This window comes from Lissotriton helveticus, chromosome 2_1, assembly GCF_964261635.1.
Source record: "Lissotriton helveticus chromosome 2_1, aLisHel1.1, whole genome shotgun sequence".
Lineage (NCBI taxonomy): Eukaryota > Metazoa > Chordata > Amphibia > Caudata > Salamandridae > Lissotriton > Lissotriton helveticus.
In genome coordinates, this window is record NC_136059.1 from 1,174,786,811 (window position 1) to 1,174,796,862 (window position 10,052).

Below are 10,052 nucleotides of genomic sequence, written 5' to 3' on the forward strand. Positions count from 1 at the left end.
GTTTATTATCCCTGCGACTCCAATCCCTTCACACTTACTTTTCATGAATAATTTTCGCCAGAAATACTTGCGTAAATGGCACATGGGTGACTTTGACATTACACTCTACTTGTGACTGCTATGCACGCGCTCACAAGCACTAGTTGTATGCCTGGCATTGTGAATCTCCCTGGCCTCGTCCAGATACTCCTGTTTTTTACAGCTACACACTTACTCACACCTTATTCATTAGTAGGTAAATCATTAGTTGCATAAATTACACGTCAGTAATTTACAAATCTGCCATTGTGAATCACATTTAGATTAAACATGAGTAAGTTATCATTTTACATAACAATTTAAGGGCCTCTGTTATGGTCTCGGCAGCTGTCTTTGAAGGCCTCTTAAGCACTAAATGGCTAGCAAGTTAGCTTATGGTTATCAAAATAACAATGTGTTTTCTGTAACACTTGCTCAGCATCGTAGTGTGGTTTTGTAATGCTGTAACTGAGACGTGTAAATATTGCTCAACTCAACGGCATAAACACTATTAACCACAGGCGAAGGAAAGGCTGTGTGCCCTGCCCGAATTTCTGCAGCAGAAGTATATATTACTGAGATCTTCTGTCCTGAATTAAATGTAGTTATTTTCCTACTATTAACCAACAACCATGTCTAACTACATATTGCACTGTGTTGAATTAAAATTGCATTTATATAGTGCTTACTACCCCGGACAAGGCACTGAAGCACTAAACAGCGAGTAGAAGTATACTCGGGAACCAAAGGTTAGTGGTTAATGTGGTGTTTATTTTTGGTTACTGCCATTCATTTTATGCTCTCAAGGAATCACTTCAATGCTTTTACTTCAGTCTTTTTGTTGTAGATTACATTAACAGGAGTTATGTGTGGTTCTTAGATTTTGCTATGTGAGTTCATGCATAGCTGAAGGTCTTTCCAGGTGAAGAATCTCAGAACTCTGGCTGCCATTTTAAGACCAGGAATACCAGAATATGCCAAAGCAAAAAAAAACATTTTTTAAAAGGTGAGGCATTTAATAACCTAGGTGATCATTAGCTCACGTACCCCCATGTACAGATCAAAAAATGATACCTGGCTTTATACTCTTTCCCCTACCACTGGTATGCTTGTGGCTGTGGACCTTACACACCTGAAACCCAGTACACTCTCTCACAGACAGAACTTCAACTGATGCATATAAGTTCATCTTAGAAATGGGATCTCTGGTTGGCTAAGGCTTGTGCCAAAGCCAGGCAGAGACCACCACTCTAGTCAGGGCTGGGGAGTTACACGCCAAATATAACCCCTGCTCGCCCCCAGGTTGGCTTGGCACGAGCAGTCAGGCGTATCCCGGTGGCGATGTGTAAAGCATTTGCGCAACACACACAGCAACAACATACTAGGCACACCACAAAAAGAACTCCACACAAGGTTATACATAAAATTAGCCTTTGTATTGTCATAAAACATATTAGATGGTAATCACACAATATATACTGTGCCAACTGGCACTGGGCAATATTTACAGGGGATTATTTACACATGACAGGGCCACTTGGGCCACTGTCAGAGTCATCACTTGGGAAAATAGTAAAAGGAAGACATATCATGAACTTAGAACACAGCCAGTAAATACTGGCAAACACTATACTCAGCATCCTCCTGTAACATAAATCATACCATGTACAGTATCACATCGGGCGAGAAATATATTCTGCGCTAACCTCATAAGCCTAAACATAGTAGACCATAACCTCCTAAGCATAACTAACACCAGGTATGTGTTGCCCCAATTCTTTGGGACTCTGAAAGAGAGCACATTTACTAACTTTGCTGCCCTCTTTTCTCTCTGCATGTCCTCGCACTGCTCACGCTTCCCCCACCTGCACAGACCACTTTGGGCAGGTTAGCCTGTGGCTTGAAGGGAAGTTTGAGGTGGCTTCAAAAAGAATGGGCCAAGGCCAGGGAAACTGTTAACAAGGAACAAAGGCGATGCACTTAGGGCCCATCTACACCCGATGCCGTCACCACTAGCAGGAAGGAAGGGTACCCAGCAAGAGCCAGGAACGCGTGTCCACGACTACATTCAAGATTCATTCAACTCCCATCAAAGGAAGGACTGCAGCAGGGACAGAAAAATGAGTTGTCTTCCCATGAGGGTGGATCAGATTTGAAGAAATGTGAGCTTAAGGACAGTACCCGGTTGACTGACCTCAGTGCTGACAATCTGCCTAACAACTCTAACAACTAAGCAAACCAAGGCCCAGATGCTTGAGTGATGCTGTGAAGATCACCTCTGAAGCCTGGAGTGGGGCTTAGACTTGCATCACTGCCCAGAGAGCACAACAGAGAATAGCTCACCCAGCCATTCCCCCAGGACTAGAGCCATGTTCCCTTGCGCCTGCTTCTACAAGGAAGCTGAAAGACACCAGCATTGCAAACAGTCATGCAGGAGAGCTTACCCACCTAAGAATCACATGCTGTATGTGAGCTGCAAGCAATACAAATACTCGATCACCAACCTTACGTGGGTCCTGACGCTGATCGACCAACTGAAAATGGAGAGGATGTGACTTAACGGCTTGAACCCGACTTTAAAGATGGGTAACCAGGTTCGAATCTAACGGGAGGCTCAAGCATCCTGTGATTCTGGGCAAATCACTTAATGTCCCCCGTGCCTCAAAAAGTGTATGTGTCCTTGTGTAAGGTAACTCATGTAAAGCGCTCTGATACCTTTGGGTCGAGTTCCTGCTATATAGACCCTCAAGCAAAAGATCATTTCACTGCTCTGGAGCTACACAAAGTCTACCTGTCTGAGAAACACCAAGATGCAGTGTTCCATTGCAGTGGTGGACTGTAGTCGCAGGCGTGTGATTGCATCCCGGAGACAGCCCGGACAGCTGCAGTCTTACCACACACACCTGCCCACTCACTTCCAAAGAGACTCTGACTCCTTGCATCTGAACTCACGCATCAACACAGGGAAAGCTGCCATGGAGAGTCACAGGAAGGCTGTTTAAAGTGTCTTCGAATAATGCCCTTACTTTTTTTAATACTAAGCCCTGCATCTGCGTGACAGTACTGCTGCCTCTAAGCCATGCATGCCAAGAGAGCGTTCATGTACAGTGTTCCCTTGTATCCTATGAGACACAGACTGTCCGCATTAGTAGCTTATTACTATGGGGCTACAAATATATTCCTACTGTGCTATTAACACTTTAAAGGTGTATTTATATATTGTAGTTTTCTTCAGGTATAACTCTATCTTAAAATGTAGTTACTGTGCACAATTCTAGTGTTTTTCTCTGCCTTTACCCCCTCACCACCCATCATAGGTAAGCCTTGACAACTTGCCATCTCTGCTCCCCTGTCTGTCTAAGCCCTGGAAGGAGGCTCTTTGTATTCAGTCAGCTCAGTAGAATCTCCTTCTTGAGGTTCTAGGGACAACAGGCAATATTTCTCACAAGGATTCACCAGGTGCCCCTAAGTTCCCAGAGAACTGGCTCAGCATTGGTTCCGATAAATTCAAGCATATGCAGTGTGATGTAATGTCAAATTTAAAAAGAATTTCTAAAGTGTACTGTTGACATCAAAAGCCATCCTGAACCTGGCAATAAGAACTAAAGAGGTGGCATCGAAAAAGTGCTCCATGAAATATGGTCGAGCCCACCCTGACTTTTAGGAGTCCGCGTGAACCCGATGATGAAGCATGACACTACTAGTGTGTGTGAGGGTTATTTAACAAAAAGGAATTGCTTCCTTACCCGCGCTTGAACGGTTGGCGCCACATGAGTTTAGTGCCCAGCTTTCACCACTACTAGGTGGGATACCTTTGGTGACCGGCATCGAAAAACAACCAGGATGTCAAGGCCTTTTCAAAAAGGCAACAAATTGTTAATAAGACATAGATGGAGTGGCAACTATTACCGGGTCTAAGCAACCATAACTGAGAAGACTTATACTGACACAGCCAGAAGGCACGGATTTGAAGCTCCTGGTTTTCGGGAAGGCTGGTAATGGTGGAACTTCTTCTGCAAACATGGGGGAGAGGATGTGGCCTAATGGCTAGGGTGGTCGACCTCAAATCTGGGGAACCGGGTTCGAGTCTTGGCAACGACACTCACCATCTTGTGATTCTGGGCAAATCACCTAATCTACCCGTACCTGGCAAAAAAAAATGAATGTGTCCTTGTGTAATGCAACTGGTGCTCGTGTAAAGTGCTCTGATACCCGATACCTTCGGGTCAGGTTCGCGCTCTATAAAACTCGGAAGGAAAAAAAGTGGTGCTATGCCCTAAAAGTAATACACATGACCTTAAAAAATATGACTTTAGAGAATGGTAGCCAATGCAGTGCCCTCAAAGATGATGTTGCAGAGGAGAGGATACAACGACTGAGAGCTAAGCAAGCAGTTCTGCTCTGGATTCTCTGTAGCCCATGCAAAATAGATGCAGGTGAATCCCGAATTAAAGAATTATAGAAACCCAGGTGACAGAGAATCTATACTAGAGAGCAATCGAGGTTTACTCAGAATCTGAACTTGGATCCTTTGTGAACCTGGTCATCATCCATTTACATAGCTATCACCAGTGCAGTGCTTAACTGGTTAAAATATAACCAGAAGTGCCAGTACCAAGATATTTCCTTGAAGCCTGTCATGGGCTCTGCCAAATATTAGTATTGGAGAACACTTATGCTGCCTTTCTAGTCTTTTATCTGTCTGATGCCATTTTCTTCCACCACCCTACACTCACTGTCTCGTCATCTTGCTCTTGCAAGTAGTGCTTGTTCATCCTTTTCATTATTTTCATGTCGTTCTCTTCCTCCTTTCTTCTGTCTTTCCTTCCTTTCTCTCTCTTTTAAGTTTAAAATAAAACTTATGGAGAAAAAAAGTGCATTGACAATGAAAATTATTCCTTTCTCTCTCTTGCTGCGGATCAAAGTCTGGTGATGAAAACTAGGCCCCATCCCCCGAAGTGAGTGACAGTGCCCATCACAGAGGCAGCATGTGCAGTGGCAACGGGACCGAGGCATATTACGGGTCCACTGCTTGTCAATAGAGAGTGCATTTTACAACGCCAACCTATGTAATCAGCTGACACCAACACCTACATGAACTGCTCGACAACCTCCAACTACGTGCAGCAGCATCCTTCACACCACCTGGACCACACTGGTGTACCTTCATAGCTGTGAAATGACCCCCCCCCCCATCATGAGGGTGACTTTTAAGCAACCCTGGCTTTCTTTTCAGAAAAACGCATACATGACAAACGACCCGATTTCTGCCTGAGATTCACGATTTCTGGTTGCAAAAAAAATGGTTTTATTTGAGCTGTTTCACACCTAAAGTTACTTCTGCTTCTTCAAAATAATTCAATGGGAAAATCACAACCCCCAAATATGTTTTGAAAATCTCCCACGTTCCTGTCCTGAAATGTTGGCACGTACGCAAATGCACGGCGGATTCTGGGAAGGTTTTAATTTTTCTACTGTAAACATTGGGCTACAAGCCACAGCGGGCTTTGCGGTTTGGTTTGTAAACCAGGGCTTGTTGAAAATCAGCCTCGTGACACGGGATCAGCTGATACACATGCGCTTAACAAGTTTCTACTTTCAATTCAATTTTTTTTTTTTTTACCTTTTAAAACCTTCATAAATCATTAACTACGTATGTGGAATAAACTAATAAAATAGCGAGCTCATTAAACAGGTGTATGTTAATAAAATGCTGCAAACCTATTATATCCAGAGCCACTGGAATTAAGAGCCAACGGAATGCCAAAATTATTTGGCAGAGTCCACTAAATTATGTGGCGAGAAAGTCAAATCGTGCCGCATTTTGTGGCACAATTTGCTACACTCCCATACGCCACTTGACCATTTTAACAAACATTAACTTTTCGAAAATCACACTCAATGCAACAAAAAAAGACAAAACGCGCACATACGTGTTTAACGCGGTGATCTGGCATTATGTGTGCAGCTCAGCACGAGGGCCTCCTTCCACTTGCCTGGATATTGCCCTTGGCACGAGGGGTGATTTTCCGGCACAAGAAAATGTCAGGCTGCTTACATGGGCGTCCACAGAAAATTTTCCAGGGGGGGGCAAAATGTTAATGTCATCACCATCCTCCAACATGATGTGTGCCAGGTGGGGCACAAGAAACACTGGGGCGCAGGAGGAGCCATGGGGGGCAGGAAGCAGGCCGCATATGATCTCATACACCATAGGGTTGTTGTGCCACAGCCATCTCTTTCTTTTGTGGCACCCCAAAATCCATACCTGCCCTGGTCCCTAAAATTACCCACTAGCACCCCAAAACCCATATCCATCCTGAACCCTAAAATTATCCCACCCCCCAAAAAACTCATACCCTCCCTGAACCCTAAAATTACACCCCTGGCACCCCAAAACCATTACCCAACCTGAACCCTAAAATTACCCTCTAGCACCCCAAAACCCATACCCACCCTGAACCCTAAAATTACCCCTGCCCCCCAAAAAGTCATACCCACCCTGAACCCTAAATTACCCCCCTGGCACCCATAACCCATACCCAACCTGACCCCTAAAATTGTCCCCCTGGCACCCCAAAATCCATACCCATCCTGAACCCTAAAATTACCCCCCTGGCACCCCAAATCCAATACCCGCCCTGAACCCTAAAATTTCCCCCTTGCACCCCAAAACCCGTACCCGCACTGAACCCTAAAATTACCCCCTGGTACCCTAAAACCCATACCCACCCTGAACCCTAAAATTATCCCCCTGGCACCCCAATCCCTAACCCACTGTGAACCTTAAAATTACTCCCTGGCACCTTAAAACCCACACCCACCCTGATCCCTAAAGTTACCCCCTGGAACCCCAAAGCTGAACACTACATTCTGATTGTGTATCGTGCCGCCTCCCTGTTTAGGGTGGATCTGCTAGTTCGGATCGGTTCGCCATGTTCCGGTTCTGCTCGCACTTCTCTGGAGCTGTTCTGTCTTCCCTGTCCCTCTTCCGGACCCACCGAGCCTGCCTCTGCGCACACTACCTGGACCTACTCTGTCTGGCCTGGTTCTTTCTCCTTTAGACCCGCTGTCTTCACTGGCGGAGTTAGGACACAGGTCTCACTTCTCTGAAGTTGCTCTTACCCTCAATGAGAAAGACTCGGAAGGGCTGTATGATCATTTCTACTCATGGATAAATCTTACATATGCCTGCTCGTTGTGCCTCCTCCCTGCTCTGGACTACAGTGGTGACTACACATGGCCCCTCTACTCTTAGCATCCACGCTTCCTAGCCCATCTGGATATCCCCCTCTGTACTGACTTATGTCTAAGACTTCATTTACATTCGTTTTCTGTTTGTGTTATCTTTCTTGATAAATGCAACTTATTAAATCAAAAATCATCCAATGATGTCCACCATTTTATGTCAGAGCGGTGTCTCCCTTAAAATATACTCTTTTATTCAAATGTGACTTTTCTTTCTGCTTAGTAATTTACTTAACAGCAACTGTTCTAGGCAGTCCATCACTATAATCCAATAATTATTTGAAAAGACTTTGCCTCAATCTTGTTATTGTGTCAGAGCGCGCTATAAAGTCCGAGGTCTCCTGGCGCTTCTGACTAAATTATAAGATGGAGGGGGAGGGGGGCAGAGGGTACTCAGAAGGATCTAGAAAAGAGCAGAGTCTCCAGGTGTTGTCTAGATGTGACGTGCGATGAGATGCACAGGAGTTCACCTAGAAGAGAGTGCCAAAGGGACGGTGCAGGAAACTGAAGCCCGGGTCTTGTCCTACTGAGCCCTGAGAGGCAGAGGAGCTTCAGACTAGAACAGAGAGTGAGAGCTGGAGAGGAACAGTGGCTGGAGCACCGTGTGTAATGCATAGTGGCATGGGCGTCCGCAGGGGGCAGGGCCGGCTTTAGCGCTAGTGGCACCCAGTGTGACAATGTTATTTTGCGCCCCCAATGACCACCTCCACCACGGATTCTCTCACTAGCACCCTTTAACAGTGACCAAGTCTACATAACCACTCTCTCTCAGATGCATTGAATTCGTTATATAGCGCTCCTCATACCATTAAAGTATGTCAGAGCACTTTGCATCACACACACATTACACAGACAATCAATCATACTTGTGTAAATCAGTGTGTAGGAAATGTTACATAAGCCACAGGACTAAAAGTGTAGGAGTCATATGTCATCCATACTGGTAGGCAGTATAGTTTAGGAGTGCTTGGTGTGGAGAAGCACAAACTCAGAGTCGAAAAAGAAGCAGCATAGTTGGGAGTTTTCATTAATAATAAGAATCAATTTCTACCCAAATTAAACATTTTTGCAACATTAATCAATGTTCTGTACTTCTATGATGAAAGTTAATACCTCACTATTCTATATTAGGACTTTACGTTATAAATTGCAAGTAACAAAAGGATGGCTCTTTTAAAAGCAGTAACCTGCTGATCCATTTACATTAAATGCAATCTAATCTACTTGGTACACCTTCTTTGCAGTAGGCATATTAACCCTCTGAGATACCTTAACATAAGTCGAAATTAAACCTCAACTACACAAAACTCTGATCTCTGGCCAGGAAGAACATTAATCACAGGAGTTATCTTGACATTTTTGTGAGGCCCCGCAATTGTAGGAGGAAAGGAACGCTCAGTAGGTGCTTTAAAATCATAATTAATTTGTAAACACAGCGCCCCCAGGAAGCCAGCATCGCACGACCTAGAGCCAGCCCTGGCAGAGGGCAAGGAGGGGTGCTCCAGGGGGGGCTAGCGCCCCTCCTTGCCCCCCCCCCCCCCTGCGGACGCCCATGGCTGCTTAGAAACGACCACTTTGCGTCACGAACCGACTTTCTTAGCTGGCAAACATTTGAGCAGAAACACATTTCAGATTCTTGCTTCTCAGTTCGAACCCCGCTCTGTCTCATTTATGCACTTAGTTTCATTTCGCTGAAAGGCACCGGATGTTACCTGAGCCGGGCACATCACCCGGTCTAACACAAGCACTTTAACGTTACTACTATGCAACAAGCAGGAAGCAGGGCAGCTCTCCTGTCTCAAATTACACCTACCTGCGCGAGCTTTCAGAGGTACAGAGGTTGGGCTTCACACATCCCCTCACGGTTCCCTGGGAGGAACGTGGCAGTGCCCACTGCCCAGCACCTGGCAGCGCCCCGTCATGGTTTATGGGAGACAAAGGCGAGGTTAATTATTGCTCTCAGGCTGGCAGCAGGGAAGTAAGTGTCGGACATGCGGAGGGCGCACCCGTCTCCGGCCTCGGTGCATGTCGGGAGTGTTGACTTTTCTTCGGAGACTGGCAGGCGGGGACACTCCCTTCCTCTCAGGCACACACCTTCGGAGGAGGCAGGTCGGTTCTTGGCTCGCACCTCGTTTGAGAACAGATTTAACCCCCCTCCGGGCCTACATTTTCTAGTTTGGGCAAATCTGGCTCCGGCTGCTGCTTCTCGGCCATTTAAATTGTTTAAGGTCATTATCTGATTTCCCTAGCCCGGTCCTATGAGGTTGAAATATATTTAGAAACAATTGACAACTGTTGAGCTTGCGAAGTTTAGGAAGTTTAAAAGGTAATCTTTTTCAAATGATGGAGTATAAATCACAAAAATAAAATGCAAATGTCTGCTGTTAGCGATGGCCCAAAAAGCATATGCTAATAAAAATCCTTTGCATCTCCTTCACAAGTGCAGCGTGGAAAGCTTCACGACAGTGACATTCCTCACCTCACTAAATTAAGATTAAAGGCAAGTAAGTAAATAGCGCGTTATCCTAGAATTGGTCCTGTCCATTCAAGCCACCTTTTAACTACTGGTGAAAACTGGCACGCATCATATATGACAGGAAAATAACTTAAGGGTGTTGCAGCTATGTTTGCGCCAGTTGCATGTAGTAAGTCATTCAATGAGTGCCCTCCTCGAGACACATCATCATGTGGGCACTTTTATTTTTAACACATTGAGCTTGGTTAAATTTACGAGATGACAAGTTGAAAATGACAATCAATATGTTTATCAATGCTTGGTTACACTG

At 45.2% G+C, this 10,052-nt stretch overlaps 1 protein-coding gene across 2 annotated transcripts in view; it reads right to left on the reverse strand.

Moving 5' to 3' along the window:
• Positions 1-9,318, reverse strand: part of RASSF6 (Ras association domain family member 6) — a 263,285-nt gene extending 253,967 nt beyond the window's left edge. Inside the window, exons 1-2 of one of the 2 annotated variants that reach the window (XM_078676038.1) lie at positions 8,824-9,084; positions 5,952-6,068 (exon numbers count right to left, since the gene is read on the reverse strand). The gene's annotated coding sequence lies outside the window, so the exon portion shown is untranslated. Of the gene's footprint in view, positions 1-5,951; positions 6,069-8,823 lie in introns of both variants that reach the window. The other variant, XM_078676037.1, reaches the window with a different exon arrangement.
• Between the last annotated feature and the right edge of the window lie 734 nt (positions 9,319-10,052).